This window comes from Nothobranchius furzeri, chromosome 19 (assembly GCF_043380555.1).
Source record: "Nothobranchius furzeri strain GRZ-AD chromosome 19, NfurGRZ-RIMD1, whole genome shotgun sequence".
Taxonomy (NCBI): Eukaryota; Metazoa; Chordata; class Actinopteri; order Cyprinodontiformes; family Nothobranchiidae; genus Nothobranchius; species Nothobranchius furzeri.
The window spans coordinates 16,375,877-16,403,460 of NC_091759.1; the positions used below are offsets into that span (position 1 = coordinate 16,375,877).

Genomic DNA, 27,584 nt, shown 5'->3' on the forward strand with positions numbered 1-27,584 from the left:
GCTCTTACACGAGCAGAGGATGCCCTACCCACAGGAGATCCCTGGTCTCACACCCCTTACCTCCCGAGGTCACTCTTCTCTGGTCACTACAGCGATGGGTGGAGTCAAGCCAGGAGAGAGCCTATCCCGGAGGAGACCCCACCAAGACAACACCCTGACCCCCGTCCTAGCCCCATGCTTAGACTCGAGACAGATCAGGAGGCCAGGTGATCAACTAGGGGAGACACTAAGAAAGTCATAGTTAGTCCTGCCTTTTGCTAACCCTAACCCTAGTGGTAACGCTAAACCTGCATCAAGGAAGGTTTTTATAGACAAACATTAAATAAATGCTGCTTTGATGCAGGAAAAGAACCATGATGAAGTTTTTTTATTCTTTTAAAATTTTGATTTCTTATTATATATATATATATATATATATATATATATATACATACACGCGCACGCACACACATATATATGTGTGTGTGTGCGCGTGTGTGTGTGTGTGTCCTTATACAGGTGCTGGCCAGTAAATTAGAATATCATCAAAAGGTTGAAAATATTTCAGTAATTCCATTCAAAACGTGAAACTTGTACATTATATTCATGCAATGCACACAGACCAATGTATTTCCAATGTTCATTACATTTAATTTTGATATTTATAGGTGACAACCAATGAAAACATCAAATCTGGTATCTCAGAAAATTAGAATATTCTAAAGGCCAATGAAAAAATGTTTGTTTCTCTAATGTTGGCCAACTGAAAAGAATGAACATGAAAAGAATGTGCATGTATAGCACTCAATACTTAGTCGGGGCTCCTTTTGCCTCAATAACTGCAGTAATGCGGCGTGGCATGGACTCGATCAGTCTGTGGCACTGCTCAGGTGTTATGAGAGCCCAGGTTGCTCTGATAGTCATCTTCAGCTCCTCTGCATTGTTGGGTCTAGCGTATTGCATCCTCCGCTTCACAATACCCCATAGATTTTCTATGGGGTTAAGGTCAGGCGAGTTTGCTGGCCAATCAAGGACAGGGATACCATGGTCCTTGAACCAGGTGCTGGTGGTTTTGGCACTGTGTGCAGGTGCCAAGTCCTGTTGAAAGGTGAAGTCTGCATCCCCATAAAGTTGGTCAGCAGCAGGAAGCATGAAGTGCTCTAAAACTTCCTGGTAGACGGCTGCATTGACCCTGGACCTCAGGAAACAGAGTGGGCCAACACCGGCAGATGACATGGCACCCCACACCATCACTGACGGTGGAAACTTTACACTGGACCTCATGCAACGTGGATTCTGTGCTTCTCCGCTCTTCCTCCAGACTCTGGGTCCTTGATTTCCAAAGGAAATGCAGAACTTGCTTTCATCAGAAAACATAACTTTGGACCACTCAGCATCAGTCCAGTCCTTTTTGTCCTTGGCCCAGGCGAGACGCTTCTTGCGCTGTTTCTTGTTCAAGAGTGGCTTGACACACGGAATGCGACACCTGAATCCCATGTCTTTCATGAGTCTCCTCGTGGTGGTTCTTGAAGCGCTGACTCCAGCTGCAGTCCACTCTTTGTGGATCTCCCCCACATTTTTGAATGGGTTTGTCGTCACAATTCTCTGCAGGGTGCGGTTATCCCTAGAGCTTGTACACTTTTTTCTACCACATTTTTTCCGTCCCTTCGCCTGTCTGTTAATGTGCTTGGACACAGAGCTCTGCGAACAGCCAGCTTCTTTAGCACTCACCTTTTGTGTCTTGCCCTCCTTGTGCAAGGTGTCAATGATTGTCTTTTGGACAGCTGTTAAGTCAGAAGTCTTCCCCATGATTGTGGTGCCTTCAAAACAAGACTGAGGGACCTTTTAAAGGCCTTTGCAGGTGTTTTGAGTAAATCAGCTGATTAGAGTGGCAGCAGGTGTCTTCTATATTCAGCCTTTTCAGAATATTCTAATTTTTTGAGATACCAAATTTGGAGTTTTCATTAGTTGTCACTTATGAATATCAAATTTAAATGTAATGAACATTGGAAATACATTGGTCTGTGTGCATTGCATGAATATAATGTACAAGTTTCACGTTTTGAATGGAATTACTGAAATATTTTCAACCTTTTGATGATATTCTAATTTAATGGCCAGCACCTGTATATGGGACAAAGAGGTAGAGCGGGTTATCCAGTAATCGGAAGGTTGCAGGTTCGATCCCAGCTCCAACCATAGAATCCTGCTGTTGTGTCCTTGGGCAATACACCTAACCCACCTTGCCTGTTGATGGTTCGGAGGGACCTGTGGCGCCAGCGCTCAGCAGGCCTCTCCTCTGTCAGTGCACCCCGGGGCAGCGGTGGCTACATTTTAGAGCACCTTCCACAATCTTTAGCAGAATCCCCGGGTGTTGAACACAACAATCAACAGGCTATTGTATCAATAAAAACAATAACAATTAAAAACAGCATAGAAAACAGATGAGGACAATTAAAATCAAGACTAGCAGACCCCAATGGTGAAAATGTCTGGACATAATGATGGGCCTTCAGACGTGATTTAAAAAACTGGAGGTAAGGCGGCAGCCTAACAGTCACAGGTCGTTCCACAAAGTTGGAGAAAAGTCAGCAAATGCACAATCTCCCCTAGATTTGCTTCTGGAATGAGGGACCAGCAGTAAATCCTGGTCACCAGAGCGACGAGAGCGGGTGGGGACATGCTTGTTATTGACCTTTTGGTTTGTAAGTGTCGTTGGGGCTGTTCCCGGGCACGATGAACCTCCTGAAGTCTCGTCGGCTCGCTTGGATCGCAGCTGTAAGACGACCAAACATCCCCTTCTGGAGTATTTTCATTTTGGTAAGATGCAGATGATGTATGTTTTTTTATGCATTGTTTCTTTCCTTCAACCGCGACACACACACGTACACACACACACAAACACGTACACACACACACACACACACACACCGGTAAGCTAATGTGGGTGCACTGACAAACATCACAACTTCTCCTGCTACACTTATTCTGTGGGATGGCAATTTTGAATTGTTTTACTAGAAAAACCAGCAAAAGAAACGTTTCCTCTCATACGGATGTTTACATCCGCTCACCACAAACAAGAAAGTCAAAAATGTCTATTATGCAGAACTGCAGAGGCAACAAGTTGTACATTCCACATCCTTTTTTGGGATTTTAACACTTTCTTTCACCCAAATCCACTTTTACTCCGCAACATGCTGTTTGTTTTTACGGGTTGTTTACACTCGTAAGGCCGCCAACATGTCTGCACACATTCCAGGATGCTATGGTAGGTGTGATCACAGGCCTTTTTGGGATTGGGCCTGTGTGTACTACACACTCAAACCCTACTGTGCACTTCCCCTAAGTGCACTTCACAGAAGGCCGTAGGGCACAGTGGGAGTACTGGGATTGGGCCTTGATCTTCAAAATAGGCCCCAGAACACCGGATGTATACGATTATAAAGCTCGGTTAGTGAGAATATAATGTAAATAAATGATCAAATATATAAATTCCTATTTTTTTTTCTTTTTCAAATGTTTTAAGACAAATGAATCCACTTTCTTATCTTGTCCTCACTAACTCAGGCCTGGACCGAGGTTTTCTCAAGACCTGGCTGGTGGTAAACTGCAGCATCAACTTTGAAGGAATCCGTCCGTCCCGCTCCAGCATCTGGACCTGACCACCAGGGCTCTGAGCTGCTCTGCTCTCGCGTTTCCGTTTTAGAGCAGAAAACCAAAAACTCCAGCAGCTAAAGGCCCACAAGCTCCAGCTGCAGAAACTAAAACAAAATAAAAGGGAGCTGGATGTGTTGTGAGAGAGTAGCGTATGAGGACACGGATTCATACACAGCTACAAAGCTGACTGAATTAGAATAAAGCGTTTCCGTTCTTACGCAGAAACTGCTATGCATGAACTTGATTCCGTTTTATGTGGAGTGTGGTATTCCAAACAAACAAGCCGTATTTTTTTTTCAAAAATTTTGTTAAATTGAACGGTTTTTCAAACGAACAATAAGGTAAAAAGGCGTTTTCTAACCCCCCATCAATCCAGAAAATACACATTTCAGCATTTATTTTGAAAGTCTCGTTTAAGTGATTCCTGTTTGGTGTTATGAAACATCTTTTAACTTGACTCACCGTGAGAAACCGTGGCCACACCGCAGAGAAGTGAAGTTGAGCATCCTGCAGGTATTGTAATCGTAATTATTTCATCAGCGAGCTTTTGTTTGAAGTGTCATCCTACATGACGTTATTTAACCATCTGTCGTATCACACACGGTTTGTTTACCGGGTGTAGTTATTTTCCTTTATTGCTGTGCGTGGTACATTAAATGTGGCTAACCCGCTGTGAACAGCATGACTAAGCTAACTAGGAACGCTGTGTCCTTTTTGAGCCTTGTTATTATTTTGTTCTTCAAACACATGATCGGACAACCTGCGCTGCTGGACTTGGGCTTGCCCGATCCCTGAAGCTGCCTCCATTCATTGTCTCTGAGAAAGAGGCGGAGGTGGTCCATCCACGGCAAGCTAGCCGCATTTAAAGCGCAACAGACCGGAAGTGTAGCAAGTTCAAGTTCAAAACAAACCTTGCGAGTTTTTTCTGAGCTTATATTGAAAAAATATTTTACAAACCATACAAATTAGAGAAAGCAACGTGCTTAAATAGAAGCATAAAGGGTGACGGAATCGTCGAGTTAGTTGGCGTTGTAATGAAGTTTTATTTTGAAGAAACTTTTTCGAGACTCGTGATTTCCGTTAACTTGACGGATGTTCTACGTAGTTCAGGCGGTGATGTTCTGTGGAAAAGCAGCTTTTCCTTTTAATATTCTATTCGCTTTTACTGCTGGAGCTTCTAAACGCGCGTGGCTGTGGGGGATTTGAGTCAGGTTTAATTTTGGGAAGAATTCCATTATTTACTAGAATGAGATCTAATTAAACGAGGTCGCGTGGACACACACAGGTGTGTGTGTGGTCGGTGCAGTGCTGCCACAGCGGTCCAATGCGCCTCACGAGCAGCTAACGAGAGTCCATTCAAAAATATTGCCTGTTAATGTTTAATAATAAGGCCGCTAGTGCGCGTGCACGGGTAGAAACACGATTGAAATCGCTTCATTCGCCACATTGATACATCTGTTCGTCACCGTGGCGTATTGTACTGCTGGCGCTCATGCACATCTGGGCTGGCGCTCATGCACATCTGGGCTGGCGCTCATGCACATCTGGGTGAACATGTGGATGTTTTGGAGAAGAAGCTTTACGCCAAACGCAACAGATAACTAGACGCTGCTCGCGCGCTTCTGCATTCCATGCTTGTAAAGAATCCAGAATGACATCATGCCCGAGGACCCGTCCCGCTCAGAGCCGCAGGATCAGGCCACCGACACCGTTACACAATCACGGCTGAGCTGATTGGGTTATCAGCAGTGGCCAAGCAGATAAGCTCCAGCGTTCTGGTGTTGCGTGTTCGGATTTTCGGTGACATCCCCCGGCTTCTATTTATTTATTTATTTATTTATTTATTTATTTATTTATTTATTTATTTATTTATTCCAAGCCAGGGCAGGGGGAATAAAAACAAAGAGTACAGAGCTAAATAAAAAGATGGTATACTGAACAGGTCTGCTGGATCCATGGCAACCGAGGACAGCAGCGTCTGCATCAGAGAGGCTTCTGTCACTGAAACGGCTAATTTAGAGATTAATGAATGTTTCTTCATTTATTTCTTGGCTTTTTTGTGAAACTAAACAAAAATGCACCAAAGGGCCGCACTTCTACTACTTTTGCTGCTGCTACTACTACTACTACTACTACTACTACTACTACTACTACTACTACTACTACTACTACTACTACTACTTCTACTACTACTACTACTACTTCTACTACTACTACTACTACTACTACTAATAATAATAATAATAATTATTATTATTATTATTATAACAAACATGGGACTGCTTTTAAACAAACCTAAAGCTAAAATCATTCTGTACAGGTTCAGTGCTCACACAAACACACAAACCAGCCATGATGATTTTTCCATCTAACCCTCATATAGATGTTTTATTCATCCCTCTGTTGCCTCTGAGTGTGCCTGCTTGTTCTGCTGTGTGTAGTAGGGTCAGATTTTTGACAGCCCCTTGTCAGACTGCTCTGCCTACAGGGAGATCTTTATTTGAAAAGGGTCAGTAGAAAAGCAGCTTATCATTTTCACTATTCCTGGATCTGTTCTCCACCTCAGGAAGGATACACAGAACGGCTGAGAGTCTCGCTGCTTTCAGGTGTTGTTATGGGATGCTTTTCATTACTTCTGTACATTTTAAAGTAAGACGTTTCTAGGCTTTTCTCTGAGTTGAGTTTGACCCCACATTTGATTAGTTGGAGCCATCTTTGGTTCCTTTATTAACTTCTAAGCCCTGCTTGACACTTGTGTGTGTGTGTGTGTGTGCGTGTGTGTGTGTGTGTGTGTGTGTGTGTGTGTGTGTGTGTGTGTGTGTGTGTGTGTGTGTGTGTGTGTGTGTTCAGAGCAGTTTGCACAAGTGAGAGTCTAAACTCCCACAGAGCATAACCAATAGCGTTAGACATCCACTTACATACAGGTGTCAGTCATGCACACATATATGTGGAAGTACCTACACTGATGCAAAATTGGCAACATTTTCTTATGGATAAGTAAGTCTTAAATATGTCTGAATAAACAACATAACCCAGAATAATTATTGTGAAACTATGTGTGTTTTTGCTCTGTTGGCCTAGCCTAGTGAACTAGACCAAATCCCTGCCTTGCTAAGTTTGTTCTAGGAACGCTCCTAGCAGCATTCTGGCTGGCCAATCACAGCTCTCTAAAGGGGTTTCAGTCCTATAGAGCGCTGTGATTGTTCCACAGTGGTGAGCCAATCATAATGCTCTATCTGCTTTGTGGACCAATCACAGCGCTTTATCCTCTTTGTGGGCCAGTCGGGGCCCTCTATTCATCTGGTGAGCGGGATGATGCAACAGAGTGGAACAAGATAGCGACAGCTCGTTTGAAACATCTATTTTTGGCTATTTGAACTTGGGATTTATCAGAATCAGGTAGCCTAGTGAACCAGACCAAATTCTTGCTTTGCAAAATAATACATTTATTTAGTGTGGCTTGCCAGGCTAAGAATCAGGAGCAAATGGATGTATTAAAGGTATTTAAAAAATAAAGGATGTATTTTCACCTTCTTCAACAGCAGACTGCCTCGTTTACCAATATCTGTTGTGGTGAGTATGTCAATTTGTTCATTGTCCACTAGGGTGCAGCGACCGTTTGAAAGACAATGGTAGAACCCGTCCCACGATCGAGAGCGGTCAATGGAGCGTTGCCAGACTAAATAATACTTTATTTATTTAGTCTGGCTTGCCAGGCCACTGTTGGCCAGCTGGAGGTGCACATTCATGAACGAGAGGCGTTGCTTCAAACTGTAACCGCGGAAGTACAGAGAAGGTCTTTGGATGTGATATATCTTTTCCACCTCTAGGTGGTGCTGTCACATATAAAACTCCAGATTTCTGCTCTAAAGCCAAGGAAAGAAGCTGTTTCACAGGCTTAAATTATGGCGTCACGGAAGGATTTCTGCCACGTTTCATTACTGGAAGTTTTGAAACTGCGATTTTAAAGCTGCTTCTTTTCTTTTCTTCCACTCTGCTTCACCAGCAGCCCTTCCAGGTTTACAAGTACTAGTTGTTTATTTCTGTGACATATTTCCCACTGAGTTACAACCAATCAGCATGAGTCAACTACAAGTCCCGCCCTATGACACTAACGGGTCATCTCTGAGTACTTACCCCTGAAATGACCTGATAAAATAGACACATGTCGTGAAGGTCCAGCAAAATCATCTGGAAGTGTTGATAGTGGAAACAGGTCTATCGATGAAGTGTTGTGAAGTGGAGCCAATAGAGCTTGTTTACAGGTGCTGTCATGTTGTGTTTTGGACCCGTATTCTGAGCACTCGGGCCGAGTGGCTGGACGTCCCACCTGCTCACCCACAAGCCCGGCATGTTTACGCATCACATAACTAGTTATAGCCTCATATTCCAGCTCAGGAGTCACAGGTGAAAGGTGAACTCCCACAACAGGTTGCCAGCACACAGATGTAAACAGTCATACACTCTATGCCCAATTTAGAGCCATCAGTTGACCTAGGATGCATGTTTTTGGAGCTGTTGAACGCCCTCGCGCATACGGGAAGGACGTAGAAAAAACACACGAAAAGACTCAAACCAGAGACCTACGGAGGGTGGTGCCACCTACACCACAGGCCACAACAAGCAGCCATTCATTTTATTTCTCTCAAAATTCTACTTTCTTTACATTTCCTGGGTTTTATTTATTTATTTATGTAATTTTATATTTTAATCCTGAATAACCTGGCCTCTGCATGTTTGCTGTTGACAAATTAATGATCGTTATCAATAAGCTGGACTCAGAAATTATGCTGGCTTTTATTTAAAAAGGCCTTTTTGGTACTATTTATGCATCTCCGAATTTCTGTAAAGCCAAGTTTACTCCAGTAAAATCTTCCAAACTCTTTAATATATTTATCAAGCACATCATCACATTACAGTGTCACTTCAGGCAGCTTAGCTTCACCTTTCCCTGCCGAAGCTCGGCGTTTACGAGCAGCATAATGACTTCACTGTGACGCTGATAAGCTGGAAGCTCTAGTAGCTTTCGCCGAATGGCGTGTGGTTTCTTGACACATGACATGAGCGGCACCACTGAAAGGCCAGCTAGTCTGAGCGTGGGCCTCACCCAGCTCGTAACACTACCAGTGGTGGTATGGTAAACATTTCTGCTGCATTCAGAGTCTCCGAGCGTGTCCCACGGTGTGCTGCTGCATCATGAAATGGCACACACTCCGTTTTTCCGATAGTTCTGTCAAGGGTCGCTGTGTTGAGCTGAGTGCAGCAGAGCCCGGAGAGGACAACACTGACATTCAGGCATCTTGTTCTTATGGAGTCGCCGGTGGGCACCTCATCCCTCAGCTGTCGGTCACTCCAGTGTCCTTGAGTGCAGGTGACAACATGAGGGCCTCCCCTCATGTTGTCACCTGCACTCTTCCAGCCTTTTCTAAAGACAGAACCTGTAGAAACATCATTAGTCTGGTTTTAGGAGAGCAAGCGGGACTCTTCAGAATGGTAGTCCACCATCAGCTGGTGGAAGTAGTGCAGTAGTTTAAGTAGGGAATGTGTACTATCAAGGATTTAGAGGTACATACCAAAGTACAGGGGAGACGATGAAGTACTAAAAGCCAGACAATATTTGTAATTTTTGTGACTGAATTTGTTTGGAAAACTGAGGCCAGATGCTTCTTAGACACATGCAGGTGACACCTGAGGGAAAAACTGGAAGAAAAACAAGTTTGCTCTTAAGGAGTGTCAGACTTGTGGTGTTGAACGTAGCTCTGTCTTTACCATCATGCTAAACGCCCAATATCACATAACTGCAGACATTTTCACTCATCCAAGGCAACACGCTAGCTTTGCATTAGCCTGCTAGCTAACACGAACGCCCCACCTGCTGTACATTCTGTGACATTGTGGTGTTATCAGAGAACTTGTTTAATTTAAAACTTTACACTTGAAAACCTTTATCACAGGGTGAATTTAAAAGGTTGTCTTTGTTGTTTTTGGAAGTTGAATCTGATTTCCCCCCCCCCCAAAAAAAATTGATCATTTGAAAATCACATGATCGGGCCTGATTACATCAGAGCATCCCTGATGTCAGCGTATCGACATTTTCTTACGTTCCTGATGTCAAGGGCAGAAACCAACAAAGAGCATGTTTAGCTAGGGGAATGACACGAGGAGAAAGGTGGAAGGAAGAGTCACCGGGGAATCTCGGGAGCATCCTCTGGTGGAGGTGATGACACATGGCGTGGGGGTTTCATGTAAGCAAAATGTTCTGGTGAGTGGGAAATAAAAGAAGCTGAAGCCATGATGAACCATAGTAATGCATCCCTTTCTTTATAACAATCAACCAAACACAAAAACATTTCCCTAGCTTTCTGAGCTAAGTTTAGGAAAGGAAAACAGCCGGAGTCTGAAATGCTGAATGTGCTTACTGGAAACTCCTAATCTGAGTAATCTGAGTAATCGGAGTAATCTTTCGTCTTCTTTTGTAACTCAGTGGTAATAAATTACATTACTCAGACAAAACTTTGATTTAAAATGTGTGTGTGTGTGTGTGTGTGTGTGTGTGTCTTTAAGTAAATAATGTGGTTCTGTACCTTTCTCTTCAGCACAGCCGACAAAGGTTTAAGATGGGTCAGTCCTCCTGCATGCTCAGATCATTCCCTTCCCTTGCTTGAAAAATTGTTCCAAAATGAAAGTTGAACCCACATCTTTTTTATCTGTGAATTCAATGCCGTTCGGCGAGTCTCAAATAAAAATCTGGGCATCTTACTGTAAAAAAAATACCATTAATGTAAAAAAGAAACTCTAAATGAACAATGTTCACATCCAGAATCGAGCCCGGGTCTTCTGCACATAAGTCAGATGTCTTACCAGGCGTGCTATAGCGCCAATGACTGTATCTGTAACATTTATATGCTTGATGACAGCTGAAACAACGTTCAAAGAACGGTTAGGAGGGCTATGCCTGAGCGTGAACGCGCATGAAGCAGCCTGCTCGACCCGAGCATCTCTCTTTTTCTGTGATTTTACAGAAAAACAGGCAATCACAGTAAAAATGCCAGGGCTCATTCTACAGGACCAGGGCATTGCAGGAGAATGTATGAAGAAGACATTTATTATTTCTATACATGTTTTGGCTGTCACACTTCCATAATGTCCCTTTAATGCTGCGTTTTAAAGATCGCAGAAAGGACTGGGGTAGTCTGCTAGCTTTAGTGTTATGTAACAGCAGTTGTGTGCATTTGTCCCTCAGCTGGTCTTTGGTCCCTGTGCGATACAGTCTGCAGTACTGGTAGAAAACCTGCTTAATACAGAAATAGTGCTGACTCAGCTATACCCTGCAGGTATACTACTATACCACTGCAGCCCAATTACTGCTTTCTGTTCCTTGTGTGGGTTTAAATATTAGCCATGCATCAGTAACGTCCGTCTCTGTGTGGACGATGTGTAGATTCCTGAAGCAGCAGGCGTCCTGGCGGGTCGCCCCGTCCCTGTCTGTTCAATCTCTGTTGGTGAAATAAGAGAACATATGGCTTCTCTCTCTGCATTACATCACCTTGAGAGCTAAGCAGATTGGTTTACATTTACAGTCCACCTCTAGGGGAAGAAAAGCTACTTGTATTTGGGAGTTTGATCCAGACTGGGAGTTTTCAGTAAACTTGGCAACCTGCTCCCTGAGATGAACTTCCTGCTAATGAGGTAAAAGCACAGGAGGCCAAACAATTTCAAATGATTTATATTTTGTAGACTAGCACAAGTCCAGGATTCTCTCTGAGTCTACATCTAGCATGATCCAGCACATGCAGAAGCATCAGACTTAACTGTGTTAGTATTGATCTTTCATGCAGACTACCTCTACTGATGCTGCACATAGTCGGGCTCTGCACGGGTCTATCAGTTATTGAGTGGTCTCTATTAGATCCAACTTCTTCTGCATGGCTCTCTTTATGTGATGGACCCTACTGTAGCTGAAAATGGCCATGCTGAGATCAAACTCAGCCAGCTTTACTGTCTCACAAGGTTTAGAAAGTCATCTTGGTGATTACGGTGACAGAGTAGTTAAGCGTTCGTCCCGTAATCAGAGGGTTGCCAGTTGGAGCCCTGTCTGCTGCAGTTGTTGTGTCCTTGGGCAAGACACTTACACCTCTGTCAGTGTAGCCCAGGGCAGCTGTGAATAAATTATAGTTCATCACCACCAGGAAGTGCATGTGTGTGTAAAAGGGTGGGGTGGGGGTGTTGTACAACTCTATAAGGTGTTAGATAAAAAACAATCCATTTAACTTTTTTTACCATTATTTTTTGAACCAGGAAAACTGTCTCAGATCCACAGAAACATCCATCCAAGTTTGGTTCTGGGAGATAAAAGCTCTAAACACATTTTTTAAAATTAAAAAGTGAGAATGAATTTATTATGCAATATTTTTTTATTTCACTCTAAACATAATTATACAAAAATGTAAAGTCGATTTGAATGTCTGGCCAGTGATGTGCTGCTTTTGTTACTGCAGCTTTGTTTAATACTTAATTCATTATGTTTAAATCATAGGCTTGAGCTGACGTGTTTGGTTGTGCCAGTACTGGGAGTTAATGGATAAGACAGTCCAGAAATCAGATTGGCAGACGGTTCCAGAAGAATACATCCTCAAAAGAAAACATGATTGCCGTAGAGTTACAAGTTTAGGCAAAGTCTCAAATAAACAACATTTTATTCAGAAATGCTCTCTAGGCATCTATAAATACTATGTTCACAGTTTCACTGAACTATTTATTTCATCCATATCATCATGTCATTACATGTATGCAAATAGCATCACAGTTTTAGTCAGTGGCTGAACAGAAACCCACACTCACACCCAGAAACCACCAACACTGACATACGCAGCTTAACTTGGATGTGCAGACAAATATAGTAAAACTTTGGTCATTTTTCTATACTGAGAATATTTTCTCTTGACTTGCACAGTGTCCTCCATTCTCTAAGCTTCTCTCCTAGTTCCTAATTTAGTTTGCTGATGCTGTAAATAGTTCATTTCTCCTTCTTGCAAATGAGAAAATGTCACTTAAGTTCTGTAAATATTAGGATTAGGGCTGGGCGATATGGACCAAAACTTATATCTCCATATCTTTTAGCAGAATTCTGATATATGATATACATGTCGATATTTTTCCTCCTGTTAATTGTTTACAAGTTAACTCACTTCAAGCTGTCTTGAGAAAGTATGTACACAAATCAGTAGATTAAATGCATAAGAATATATTGATTCTTGTCAAACTTTAAACTTAGTGCCTATTCTTTGGCACAGCTGTCTGCTAACACACGCACGCACGCACGCACGCACGCACACACACACACACACAGTTGAGAACTAGAGGTGTATCAAATGTCCCATAGGCACTTTTTAATTATATATTTATAATTAATGTAAAATTATGTAAATGTCATCCAGAGGTGGGCCATGTTGTTTATTTCTTGTCCAGAGAAAAAATAATCTATCATGTTAAACTAAATGTATGATGATGTAATTGCACCTACTGAAGGTCACATGGGTCATGCACAGTGGAGTTATTAGTTATTGGGCCAAACATGGCTGGAGTCTAACAGTATTGGCTCATATCAGCGATTATACTGTAATGATTCAGTCTCTGGTTGCTCTTTTATGAGTATTATTTTCTGGCTACTGTCGCCGTAACCCACGCTTTACAAACGCTTAGATTTTTCTACTGAATCGCTTGAGTATTAACTAGCATAGCAAACCAGAGCGGAAAAACCGGAACAATATCTCTCATCCGTTGAGCTCGCCTTCAAAATAAAACGGTAACCCTATAGTTTACTATTCAAACCCTTACAATATGTTTAAGGTCATTTGGCCACTCCGGCTTTCCGTAGCTGTTTCCTCATTACTCAGGGGAGGGAGTGGTTTGGCTCGTCTCCGCACAAGCAGGATGGTAGTGATGGGAATTCCGGCTCTTTTTAAAGAGCCGGCTCTTTTGGCTCAGCTCACCAAAAAGAGCCGGCTCTTTCGGCTCCCAAGTGGCTCCTCAGATTTTCTGTTGTGTAGAGTACATTTATGACCAAAATAATGCAAAACTATATGTAAAATGATTTACTAATATAAATAAATGCAATATATCAAATATTTATCATTTCTATGGATTTTATAACTGAACACTTTAAGAAATCTCCACTTTCCGACTGCTGGCGCTCATTTTCTCACCGTCTTCGTCGCACTCTCCTCTCTCTCGCCCACCTTTTTCCTTTTGAGGAGGTCATTCCCTCTCGTCTCCCTCCACCCGCATGTGCTCTGCTGTGTGTCTCAGTCTGATCCTCCCTCTTCCCCGCCCCTACTGCTCTGTGTGTGGACGGTCTGGACACGCAGTTACACATGTAGACCAATCGCCTGTAGCTTTCACCAAAGCAAGAGGGGAGGGGGATGGGAGGGGACGGCTCCCAATGACGAGCCGGCTCCCATCGTTCACTTCAAAGAGCTGGCTCTTAGGGCCGGTTCATTCGTGACCGACACATCACTGTCGGAAAAACAGAACTTCGTTGGCGTTAAACGTCCCCAAATTATTAAAAACCAGGGCGCCAAATGCAAAGTTTAGAGCAGCACATTTACCTAGAGGCTCTCAGATTGAGCAAACTTGAGAGAATTCATGTAATAGCCACTTAGAGACGGAGCAACATGTCGCTAGCGTAGTGGCTAATTGCCAGCATAGCAGTTTGGTAGGGCTGGGGGTAAACGATTGTTTTTAAAACGATTATTCTGACGATTATTTTATCGAATAGTCGACTATTGTAATGACTATTTAGACAATTAATCTAATGATTATTTTTCTATTGCACAGTTAATAAAAACCAAAAAATCTCTAATAAATTCCTCAAAAAAATTGATAAATTGTTACTGTAAGAGAATAAACACTACAGGCCTTCCATTTTGTATAACACTGCTTTTATTGTGTTGGTTGGTTATGTTCTGGTGACGTGTAGAACGTGGGAGTGCAGGCTGCTGCCTGAGAGGTGGTTGGAGACGGTCTCCACCATGGACGTCACTAGGATTGAGATATAGGGGGGGCTTAGCCCCAGGAGCTTAACCTCGAACGTTTTTTGTCACACCCTGCAAAAACTTTGTCAATTAATTCATTATCTGAAGAAAATCTAACAAAACCTATTATTTTATCACTTTCTTTTCCTTTCCTACTTTTGTGCATTTTCTCTCTTCTTTTTATAAAAAAATAACACTTAATCAGTTAATTAGTGGGGTCTATGTTGAAGAAAGATTTTATGTAAGTCCATTAAAAATTAGATATGTTATATTTCCAAAGCTATTCATTTCAGTCTACTGCACTTAACAGGGGGAAATGTTGTAGTCATTTATTTAATTTGTTTAATTACAACTTGTTTAATTATAACTGTTACTGAAATGTGACAATAAAGAACAAATGAATAATTGTCAAACTTTTTTTCTGCCAAATGAGTGTGCAGTTGACAGTTTTAATATATATGAATAACACTGCTATGATATGGAATAAAGGAGTATATAATTAACTATTACAAGACAAAATAACAGTATATATGAAAATATACAGCAAGTAGTAGAACTTATAATACAGAAAGTCAACTATACAGATACAACTTGACATAAGGTTGCAGGCCAGATGATAATTCTAGTTATTTTTTTCTCAATGTCTCTTACCTGTTCACTCCTAAATAGAAAACTGTTCAATTTTGCTTGGGAACTTTGTGCTCAGGTAAATGCTCATAACGGTGCACTCGCCCCTGTTTTCGCTGTAGATCACTGACCTTGACCATGCAGATCTCCTCAGCATCAACCACCTGGTCTCTCTCCTGTTCCTCCTCACTCTCTTAAAAAAATCTTCGTATATCCATCTAGCCAACACATTGAAAAACATTTTCAGTTTCTAATGCCAAGACAAATGCTACTATTCCATTTAGTTTTCACTCACAATAACTGAAACAGCCATTGGTGGATAGATGTTACAGAATATGGACAACTGTTAGCCTAATATAGCCTATGTTTGGTTGCTCATGATGATGGCATTTTCCATAACATCACATCGAGCTGCCAAAATTTATGTTAAAGTTAGATGAGTACAATATCTCCTTTCTTTACCATAGGTAAACATAGGAAATATTAAGCAATTGACAACCCACATGGAAAGAATTCATATAAACATATAGGTTTTAATACATGTTTTGATGTAGCTTTTGAATACATGTGACATTATAAAACTGGCGGTTTACTATATTATAGATACATATATGTACCTATAATATAATATATATATTATAGAAAAAATATATAATATAGAAAAATGGTCAATAATATACACATTCGGCCATATTCTGATTCAGGTTTTTAGTGTGGAGTGATTTTTGTGCCACCAACTGGAGTGTGCAGTGATCAATCTGCAAGAGCACAACCTGCTCTGCAGTCATATGCAGCCCTCTCTCTGCATGCTCAACTCCGTCTCTGCCTGCACAAATCTCCCTGCTGTTGCTCAATTTGCAATTTACATAGCAATGTAGCCTCTCCATCAGCCAATCAGACAGCTCTCCATTATGCAATCAAAGCATGTCCAGGAAATACTGGCAGGAAAATTGCACTTTTTTCAGATAAAGAGGACTTTATATAATTATATTTATTTACCATGCTTTCGTTCTTTTTAAACACAGAAACAGTTTTGTTTCTTCAGCGTCAGCCTGAAGAAGCCGGCAGCCGTCGGCGAAACTGTAGCTACAAAACAGGTAAACAAAACTGTTTCTGTGTTTAAAAAGAACGAAAGCATGGAATTAGAAAGACACAGCAAGAACACACCTAAGATATATTTATTTAGGTTGATTAACCCTCCTCTTTTCCTGGGACATTTCCACTGTTCACTTCCTTTAAGGGCTCATTTATGCCTAACCAAACAGAGAAGAAACACTTTATATGTTGAAATTAAAAGTCCTCTTTAACTGAAAATAGTGCAATTTAACAGTTTTAGGAATGGGCAATGTGTCTTTTCTGGAAGTCAAATATGGTCACCCTAATCATGACACATGAATTACAACAAAGTATCTTGCAGGCAGTGGATGGTGACTGGTAGCTAACCAGCAGCAGAAAGCAGTTCAATAAGCTGTTAAATGGGTGTTTTTCTGTAAAGCAGTGTTTCCTGGACATGCTTTGATTGAATAAAACAGAGCTGTCTGTGACTGACAGTTGGAGAGGCTACTTGTTGAGGAGAGCAGGGAGAGATTTGCATCTCAGAGACAGAGTTGAGCCCACAGAGAGAGCTGCAGCTGCTGCACACAAGTGCAGAGCAGGTTCTGTTTGTGCAGACTCATTACTGTACGCTCAAGTTGGTGGCACTAAGTCACTCAATGAACTGGCTGGCCCGTTAATCACGTCACTTCAGGGGAGTTTTCCGACCATTTAACTATGGCGCGGCTTTTCATTATGGTTTGCAGCATGTAAACATGCTAGCGGAGTTAGCATTAGCATGTCGGTGCGGTAACATTTTCCTCTCTCGTCTGAACTATAACCTTGAAACATTAACGGTGTGCTGCTGTTGCTGTCTTACCCTAATGTGATGTTGAGTGACTTACAAGCGCGCTGAGCAGGGTTTGCTCATCGATATAAAGGTTTTGCTGTATAACCCCTGCCCCTGACTTGTCAACAAAGCTGCGGGCTTAAGGGGAGGAAGTCCTTTCTTGATACTTCCTGTGTGCGACGGTGTAGTTCTATATTCATTAATTATTATTTCTGTTTCAGACTAAAAAAAAACTAATGTACCAACTACACGTGTCGTGATTGTGTTGAGCATGTAGATGTGAGCAAATAAAAAAAAGTTAACTGAAAAAATAAAATAAACCAAAATGATAGGGGGGCTTGTGATTATTTTAGGGGGGCTGAAGCCCCCCTAAAACGGACCTAACGACGTCAGCGGTCTCCACGCTGCTTTGTTTTGGTCACTTATGTGCGTGAGGCGAGTGGTGTTACGACTCTTCCTGGGGAGTTAGGCTCGTGTGCAAAAAGGAAGGGACAATAACGCGGGATTTAAAAATTAAAATGATGATCAGGTTTATTTACAACTACAAAAAATATAAGTCTTTCCATCCACAGGTTGGGAATAATAAAACTAATTCTGCCTGTGGGGAATTAAAACAAAAGTACAAATAACTAGGGATGTCCCACTGGGCAAAGATTACAGGGATCTGGACCAAAATAATAATCTCCAAAGGTCCAAACTCTAAACTGGGCAGTTAAACCAAACTCGAGGTGATATTTTAAACTAAACCGAAAACCCACAACACTCTAAATGTAATAAAAGGGAGATCTACACCACAAAAAAGATGAACTCTAAACCAAAACGTAATAGCTTATCCAAACGCAAGAAGCTGTTAGCGAAAATGCTAACAGTAGCTTTACCAACATTAAGTTCATGTTACCAAGTTTAAATAAACAACACATTCTCACTCCCAGCGTGTCAAAAACAAACGCTTGGTCAGCCACCCTCCGCCTCAGACCCCTGATGCCAAAAGTGCCCTTTTTCGTTACTTATGTGCGAAAAGGGTGTTTTCCCTTATTTGACTGCAGATCCCAATGCAGCGTAAAACTGACGTGATGGGATGTCCGCTACCGTTGCATCCCAATGCAGGGTTACACTGACGCGATGGGATGTCCGCAGCCAGGGCACCAAACAAGCTCATTGTACCTCACCTTATCCTTATCCTCTTATTTAACCTTCCCCTCACCCCTATCCTAACCTTAACCATCTTGCTAGCGAACATGTTAGTGATGTGTCGATGTTGATCGCTCTAAAAGCCGGCTCTATAAAGTGAACGGCGGGAGCCGCCTCGTCATTGGTCGAGTTTGGACCGAGCCAACGCGAGGAGGACGTTTCAACTACCACGGTGTTGGTTAAAAGTAGAGGGTATTTGTAACTTCCCCCTCGCCAGATTGTATGTTCTAACGTTTCCCTTGGGCGGCAAATATGAAAATTCACAGTCAGAATACATAGGAAACAGACGCTTGATGAGGGAGAGGGGAAGGTTATAAATAGTGAAACTTTAAGGTTTAGGTGCAGTTAAATGAGCTGGTTATGTGCCGCATTTAAGGTTTAGGTGCGGTTAAATGAGCTGGTTCGGTGCCGCATCTGCGGATATCTCATGACGTAAATTTTACGCTGCATTGGTATCTGCAGTTACAAAAGGGAAAAACCCCTTTTCGCACATAAGTAACGAAAAAGGGCACTTTTGGTGTCAGGGGTCTGACGTGGAGGGTGGCTGACCAAGCGTTTTTTTTTATTTTTATTTTTTAAATGTTTTATTTTCATTTATTGACATTAAAATAAAAATACAATCAGAACTAAATTGCTGCAAGCCAAAATGAAAAAGGGGACAGAAAGAAGAAAAACTTATGTTGTCTGCCCCTTTTAACTAAAATAGCATTAATACAAATGAAATAATCATATGATTCTTAAGGAAATTGAACAATATAGTTCCTGGACCTGTTGGCCGACAAAATCTCAACCCATGAATTTGAGAAAAAAATAGAAAAAGAAAACAATTTACACAGAAAGAAGCATTAAGTTACAGATCTATATACGTACATATATACACATACAAGCACATACTGGATTAATATTTTGTTCCTTTAATCCCCCCCCACCCCCCTCCCCTCACACATTTATGTAACGGATCTATATAAGTTAATCGTTTTATTTTTTATCTCTTTTTTGAAAGTCAATATTGTTTTTGCATTCTTGAGTTCAGTATTCAATTTATTCCACAATTTGACTCCATATATGGAGACACAATGTTCCTTTACGAGTATCCGATGTCTAGGTATGTTAAATAATTCATGTCCCTTTAAATCATATTTGCTATGTCTTTTTGAAAATCATTTAATTAATCCTGCAGGTACGTTCCTTTTGTTTGCATTATACATCAATTTTAAAATATTGTAGTCTACCAGATCATAGAATTTTAGTGTTTTTAATTTAACAAATAATGGATTGGACGGATCTCTGTAGTTGCTCCTTGTGATTATTCTTATTGCTTTTTTCTGTAAGATGTAAATGGAATTTGTGTAAGTTTTATATGTTGTTCCCCAGATTTCAATGCAGTAGTTCAGGTACGGTATGATCAGTGAGTTTCGTCTTCGTCTTCGTCTTCCTCCGCTTATCCGGGTCCGGGTCGCGGGGGCAGCATCCCAACTAGGGAGCTCCAGGCCGTCCTCTCCCCGGCCTTGTCCACCAGCTCCTCCGGCAGGACCCCAAGGCGTTCCCGGACCAGATTGGAGATGTAACCTCTCCAACGTGTCCTGGGTCGACCCGGGGGCCTTCTGCCGGCAGGACATGCCCGAAACACCTCCCCGGGGAAGCGTCCAGGAGGCATCCTGGCCAGATGCCCAAACCACCTCAACTGGCTCCTTTCGATCCGGAGGAGCAGCGGTTCTACTCCGAGTCCCTCCCGAATGTCCGAGCTCCTCACCCTATCTCTAAGGCTGAGCCCGGCCACCCTACGGAGGAAACTCATTTCGGCCGCTTGTATCCGCGATCTCGTTCTTTCGGTCATTACCCAAAGCTCATGACCATAGGTGAGGATTGGGACGTAGATCGACCGGTAAATCGAGAGCCTGGCTTTCTGGCTCAGCTCCCTCTTCCCCACGACAGATCGGCTCAGCGTCCGCATCACTGCAGACGCCGAACCAATCCGCCTGTCGATCTCCCGATCCCTCCTACCCTCACTCGTGAACAAGACCCCGAGATACTTAAACTCCTCCACTTGAGGTAGGACCTCTCCCCCGACCCGGAGGTGGCAAGCCACCCTTTTCCGGTCGAGAACCATGGTCTCAGATTTGGAGGTGCTGATCCTCATCCCAGCCGCTTCACATTCGGCCGCGAACCTACCCAGCAAGAGCTGAAGGTCAGAGCTGGATGAAGCTAGGAGGACCACATCATCCGCAAAAAGCAGAGACGAGATTCTCCTGCCACCAAACTCGACACACTCCACACCACGGCTGCATCTAGAAATTCTGTCCATAAAAGTGATGAACAGAACCGGTGACAAAGGGCAGCCCTGGCGGAGTCCAACCCTCACTGGGAACAGGTCCGACTTACTACCGGCTATGCGGACCAAACTCACGCTCCTCTGGTAAAGGGACTGAATGGCCCTTAACAGAAAGCCACCCACCCCATACTCCTGGAGCGTCCCCCACAGAGTGCCCCTGGGGACACGGTCATAAGCCTTCTCCAAATCCACAAAACACATGTGGATTGGTTGGGCAAACTCCCATGCCCCCTCCATCACTCTTGCAAGGGTATAGAGCTGGTCAACAGTTCCACGGCCAGGATGAAAACCACATTGCTCCTCCTCAATCTGAGATTCAACTATCGATCAGATTCTCCTCTCCAGGACCTTGGAGTAGACCTTTCCAGGGAGGCTGAGGGGTGTGATCCCCCTATGGTTGGAACACACCCTCAGGTCACCCTTCTTAAAGATGGGGACCACCACCCCGGTCTGCCACTCCACAGGAACTGCCCCCGATGACCACGCAATGTTGCAGAGACGTGTCAACCACGACAGCCCTACAACATCCATAGCCTTGAGATACCCAGGATGAATCTCATCCGCCCCCGGGGCTCTGCCGCTGTGTAGTTGTTTGACTACCTCAGCAACTTCTGCCCCCGAGATTGGACAGTCCATCCCCAGGTCTGCCGGCTCTGGTTCCTCCTCGGAATGCGCATAGGTGGGATTGAGGAGCTCCTCAAAGTATTCCTTCCACCATCTGACTATAGCCCCAGTTGACGTCAGCAGCTCCCCATCCCCACTGTAAACAGTGTGAGCGAGTTGCTGCCTTCCTCTCCTGAGGCACCGGACAGTTTGCCAGAACCTCTTTCGAGCCGATCGATAGTCTTTCTCCATGGCCTCACCAAACTCCTCCCACGCCTGAGATTTTGCCTCGGCAACTGCCACTGCTGCACCCCGCTTGGCTATCCGGTGCCTGTCTGCTGCCTCCGGATACCCACAGACCAGCCACGCCCTGTAGGCCTTCTTCTTCAGCCTGACGGCTCCCCAAACCTCTGGTGTTCACCAGCAGGTATGGGGGTTTCCACCACGACTGGCACTGGCCACCTTGCGACCACAGCTAGCAACAGCTGCATCAACAATCGCAGAGTGGAACAAGGTCCACTTGGAGTCAATGTCCCCCACTGCTCTCGGGATGTGGTCAAAGCTCTGCCGGAGGTGGGAGTTGAAGACCGTCTTGACAGGTTCTTCTGCCAGGCGTTCCCAGCAGACCCTCACTATGCGTTTGGGTCTGCCTGGTCTACGCGGCATCTTCCCCTGCCATCTGATCCAACTCACCACCAGGTGGTGATCAGTTGACAGCTCCGCTCCTCTCTTCACTCGGGTGTCCAAAACATACCGCCGCAGGTCCGATGATACGACTACAAAGTCTATCATCGACCTGCGACCTAGGCTGCCCTGGTGCCAAGTGTACCAATGGACATCCTTATGTTCGAACATGGTGTTCGTTATGGCCAAACTGCGGCTTGCACAGAAGTCCAATAACAAAAATTTCAGATCAGGTGGGCTGTTCCTCCCAATCACACACCTCCAGGTCAAGCTGTCATTGCCCACATGAGCATTGAAGTCCCCCAGCAGGACAATGGAGTCCCCTGATGGAGCACTATCTAGCACTCGTCCCACGGACTCCCAAAAGGGTGGGTACTCTGAACTGATATTTGGCCCATAAGCACAAACAACAGTGAGGACCCGTTCCCTGACCCGAAGGCGCAGGAAAGCTACCCTCTCATCCCCGGGGTAAACCCCAACACTAAGGCAGAAAGTCTTGGGGCTAACAAAAGCCAACCCCAGCCCTCCGCCTCTCACCCGGAGCAACTCCAGCAAAGGAGAGTGTCCACCCCCTCTCAAGGACTTGGGTTCCAGAGCCAATGCTATGTGTGGAGGTGAGTCCGACTATATCTAGCCGGTACCTTTCAACCTCCTCCACAGCTCCTGCTCCTTCCCTGCCAGCGAGGTGATGTTCCATGTCCCAAAAACCAGTTTCCTTGTCCGGGGATCGGACCGCCAAGGCTCCCACCTCGGTCTGCCACCCGATCCACACTGCACCGGACCCTTCATGCTCCTCCTGCGGGTGGTGGGTCCACAGTTGGATGAGCCTATGAATCCAGTTCGGGCTGGGCCCGGCCAGACCCCATGGGCGAAAGCCCGGCCACCAGGCGCTCGCTCATGGGCCCCAACCCCAGGCCTGGCTCCAGGGTGGGACCCCGGTAACCCTCTGGGCTGGGTACTCCGACTCTTTGAATTTACATCCATGAAAGATCCTCTCAACCGTTCTTTGTCTCACTCTTCACCTAAGACCAATTTGTCATGGGAGACCCTACCAGGGGCACAAAGTGCCCCAGACAACATAGCTCCTAGGATCATTAGGGCACTCAAACTCCTCCACCATGATAAGGTGACGGTTCAAGGAGGACGGTGTAAAAATTATACTAATATTTTAAAAATATTGAGATGTTGCCCAGCCCTAATTAGGATGAATATATTATCCATCACACTGGATACGTAGGATATTTTATTAACTCACTACCACTGTTTGGCAAGACTTGTATGACATCAGTTTTTATTGTGTAACAAGAACATCTTTCTGTCAACAAATCCCATTTTTACGAGTTTTTAAAATTTATTGTGGTATCAGATTTCTTGTACTAAAAGTTTGACAGAGTCCTGTCTTCCTCAGAAATATTCAGACTCAGCAGTGAAGAAGGGACAGAGCAGACTGTATGTCTCGAGGAAGATGAGATCCTTCAGTGTTACACTACAGATGTACGGAAGAATACTTCATAAAGTAAAAAGCATGATGGACAACCCTGACACCCTGATTCAATTAGGGATGTCCCGATACAACATTTTCACATCCGATACGATACTGATATTGCAGCCTTCTGTATTGACCGATACCGATATCAATCTGATAATCAGCACAAATCATACACATTATTACCTATTTCATAGTTTGGAATGCATGAACGGCTTGATCAAGTGATATTACTCAATCGCAGAACATGAGCCAATAACAGCATGTATGAACAAAATGACAATTTTTTCTTAACCTTTGGTTGCAAAAATGGGAACCTTAATGGACTGCTTATATCAGAGATTTTTGATGCCGTCCAATATAATCTGATGCACTGTTTTTGGGCCCATATCGAATTACTTCCTAGATTCAACAGAGTGTCTTCAGTAAGAGGCTTCTTCAGACCTGCAGCAACACAGACTGCTATAAACGATCCTTCATGCATGGCTAAAATCTGCAGTAGTAGGACTGAACTTCTAGACATTCACAGTACATCTCTATTAAGCTGGCTTGGACGGACATATTTCTGGGAACCAACCGAGTACCTACCTTGGAGTTTGTACTTGAAGAGATGCCAGGCAGTTAACTCATGCTGATTGGTTGTAACTCTGAGAAGTTATTGGGAGTCTAATAGCTCATTTCCATCTAACATCTTACCATGGAATGGGAAGGATCGGGTCACTAATTTTTTCTGTTTCGATTGTAAAACCGGCCCAGACAACCTACTCGGGCCGCACCAGTCATGGGATGTTTTTAGCTCTTTTCTGTTCTAGGTCCAGAAATTTATGGAGCAGTATGGTTAGAGCGGAGCAACAACACAGTCCACTGATTGGTTGACCAAAATAGGTCACTGCTTGCAACAAGCAAAATGAACGGAGTTCTGTTGTTTGTATTTTCGTTAGCTGTACATGAATGTGAAAAAATGCCAGCAAGAAGCAGCAGGTTTTGGTCACCTTCGTAGTTCCATACATTCCTCACCGTCCTCGTGAGAGTCCACAGAAGGAGCTAAACGGATAGGAAAGGAAGGTTTTTTCTCAGCGAATGATAGCCAAATTATCAGAGTGGACGTCGGCACAGTGCTGGGCTGAGATGAAGAAATTAAAGCCCATTATAGTAAATAGTTAAGGACAGAAACTGCCAGAGTGGAATTTTTTTTCGGATAGAAGAATTTCACGGAGTTGCTACGATGCGCTGGATGCTAGTTATAGCCAAGGCAGCGAGGCAGGCTTCTAGACTTAGTGATGGCACTCTGGAGTCACATGTGGAGTCTTTAGTAAGCATTTTGATTTTGTCTTTAGCTCTGTAGACCATTTATTGCTGCACAAAAATACTGAACAGTTGCACAACAGAAAATCGTGCATGACGGTTCGTTTAACCTTGCCTGCCGACGTGATGGCCCAAATTGCAATCGAAACGCTCGCCTGAAAATTGCAGTTCCATACTGAAACACACCAGTCCAAAAATAACCAGACCCGTCCGTACCAGACCCAGTGATGGAAATCCTCTATAAGTCTCCTCCCTTTCCAGTATTAGAGTAAAGTAAAAACACACCGTGACTTCTTAGAGGTTGAATAAATAAATTATTGGTTGCTCCGGTTTACTGGCTTCGGTTCTTTAAACAACTCTGGAGGTTGTTTTTTTTGTGTGTTGATGTCAAATTACAAATGCTGGTACTACAGTGTTAGCTCAGGTCAGACTTGACAACCTCAAAAGCTTACCGGATTTAAACAGTAACTACGTCCCTCCTTTGTTTTTTTTTTTTTGTTTTTTTGTTTTTTTGAAAGGAGAAAAACTGACAGCTCCCTAGCCGGCTGAGAATGAAATCTGTTTCAATGTAACCTTACTTCCAACATGACTGGGACATTAGACTGTTCTGAGATTATTTCACTGAAGAATTGTTACATATTGCCCCTTTAATACATTTTAAAATACAACAAATGCTAAATTATTAATGTCCTTGATAGGGATGCACAATCAATATTGGCATCAATATCAATATCCACCAATGTTAGTCAGAAAAGTTTCATTCTCTGGAACCATCTTTTCTGTTTTCAGTGGTAAAAACATTCTGGCCTACCATCGATAATTTCAGTAAGGGTCACAGACCCAAACCCAGGATTTGTATTACCACATACACTGGATCTCACAGCTTAGAACAATTACAGAGGATGGAGGATGACCTCTTCTATCCCAAATCTGCTCTGTCTCTCACTGTCGACTGCCCCAACTCTGTCAGCTCTGCTTCTAGCTGCTCTTTTTATACTCTTTTTGGGACAACCTAGACAAAGTAAAAGTTTTCCAGTTACACATATATCATTATCACATGACAGCAAGACAATGAGGTCATTCATCAGTTTCATACTTTTTAGCTCAACACAAGACATTTGGTGTCATTTTTGCAACTGATCTTCAGCTTCTCCCGGAGTCCAGGATTCTTCATGAAGGCCTGTCGTCTCCTGATAGGCTCTTTTCAGTCTGCCTCCTTTGACTTCACCTCTCTTGCTGAAGGCTGGGTCAAACACTTCTTGCCCAATTTTACTCGCAGAAGCAAGTTCTGATCCCTTGGATTCTTCATGAAGGGTTTGTCCACTTCTGAGATGCTTTATCTTCAGTTGATCTTCTTTTGTCCCAGCTTGGATGCTTGTTGTGCAGTTGGGCTCCTGTCTTCTGGCTGATTTTACTCGCATAAGCAAGTTCAGTGTGTTTCAGTGTGGGTCCAATCTTATCTCTGTGGCCCACCTGTTGACTCCGTTTCTTGCCACTGTCTTTGGCATGTGGGAACTTGCAACAGTTGCCATTGTAAAAGAACAGGTGCTTTTTCTCGTCTGTGCAAAAGCACAAAGGGTTAATTATGAACCTTCAGTTTTCACTAGCACAACGTGAGTCCCATGAGATGAACACCCTTGGCTGTCCTCTACATCCCCTTAAAGCCTTCCTGTTGGGCTGGTGTTCCCTCGCTGCTCCACATGCCAGCTGCTGAACAACCCCAGTCGGATAAAGACAACGTAGCAGCGAGTGATGTCAAGGTTGCCTGGCGTGAACACCGTGGACATCCTCCAGAACTATTAAAATCCAAATCCCCATCTTTGCATGCTCTCAATATTTCCACAGTGGAACGGCTATGTCTCGTATGGTGGAAAACCAGACCTGAAGGAGGAACGGGTGTTTTCACAAAACACGAAGTCCAACCACCTCTTCTTTGACAAATGAAAACATGGACTGCCTTACCCTGCCTCTCCTCGCTGTGCCAGCTGTGCTGACTGAAACAGCTGCCAAAAGAAGCACAAGCTTATGTCAACTTCCAAAAAGAAGTTGCTGCTTCAGTTTGACCCAAAAGAGAGCTGCGGAGGGGTGGGGGTGGTGGACAGAGAGTGTCCCCTCCTCCTCATTCATGCCCGTAATATACTCAGCTACCTGTTTGTGAGAGCAGTGCACGTAGAGCAGAGATTCGATTACCTCTCCTCACCGTCACACTCATTCATCCTTTTGCTGTGTCTCCTTCTCCTCGCCTCCTCTCTGCTTCCAGTCATTCACAAGCGGAGGACAACACCAACTGCAACCAGGTAAAGAAAGATCCCACAGAAACGCTTTGGACCTGCCATCATTAAATGTCTGACGTGTGTGACGTGATGCGGGGACAGTGTGGCATTCCTCCATTCATGCCTTTTGTTGCTGCATCAGTGAGCCAGCAAGTGGCGGAAACACACAAGAACCACCAGAGTCGTCGTCCTCCGAGACACCCGGGAGCATCCGAACATTTTGTACAGATTTATTTTATTTATTTATTCTTTAGGTGTGCAGGTGGCGCGTCTTCTGCAGCAAGACTGTGTGTGTGTGTGTGTGTGTGTGTGTGTGTGTGTGTGTGTGTGTGTGTGTGTGTGTGTGTGTGTGTGTGTGTGTGTGTGTGAATGAGTGAGAGGATCATGCGTGAGTGGGTTGTAGCTTGTAGCTCAGGCTGGGAGTGAATGACTTCCCCGTGTTGTGCCTCAAGTCTCCTTAGGCAGACCTGTGGGAGCACTCCCTGAGTGTGCTTGTTGTCTCTCTCTCACACACACACACACACACACA

General features: G+C 43.7%; 1 protein-coding gene across 2 annotated transcripts in view; it reads left to right on the forward strand.

Annotated features, from left to right (window-relative positions):
* The first annotated feature begins 4,061 nt into the window (after window positions 1-4,061).
* The window catches only part of hivep3a (HIVEP zinc finger 3a), a 43,575-nt gene continuing 20,052 nt past the window's right edge, over window positions 4,062-27,584 (forward strand). The window contains exon 1 of one of the 2 annotated variants that reach the window (XM_015976463.3): window positions 4,062-4,152. The gene's annotated coding sequence lies outside the window, so the exon portion shown is untranslated. Of the gene's footprint in view, window positions 4,153-23,596; window positions 27,080-27,584 lie in introns of those variants that run through there. The other variant, XM_015976465.3, reaches the window with a different exon arrangement.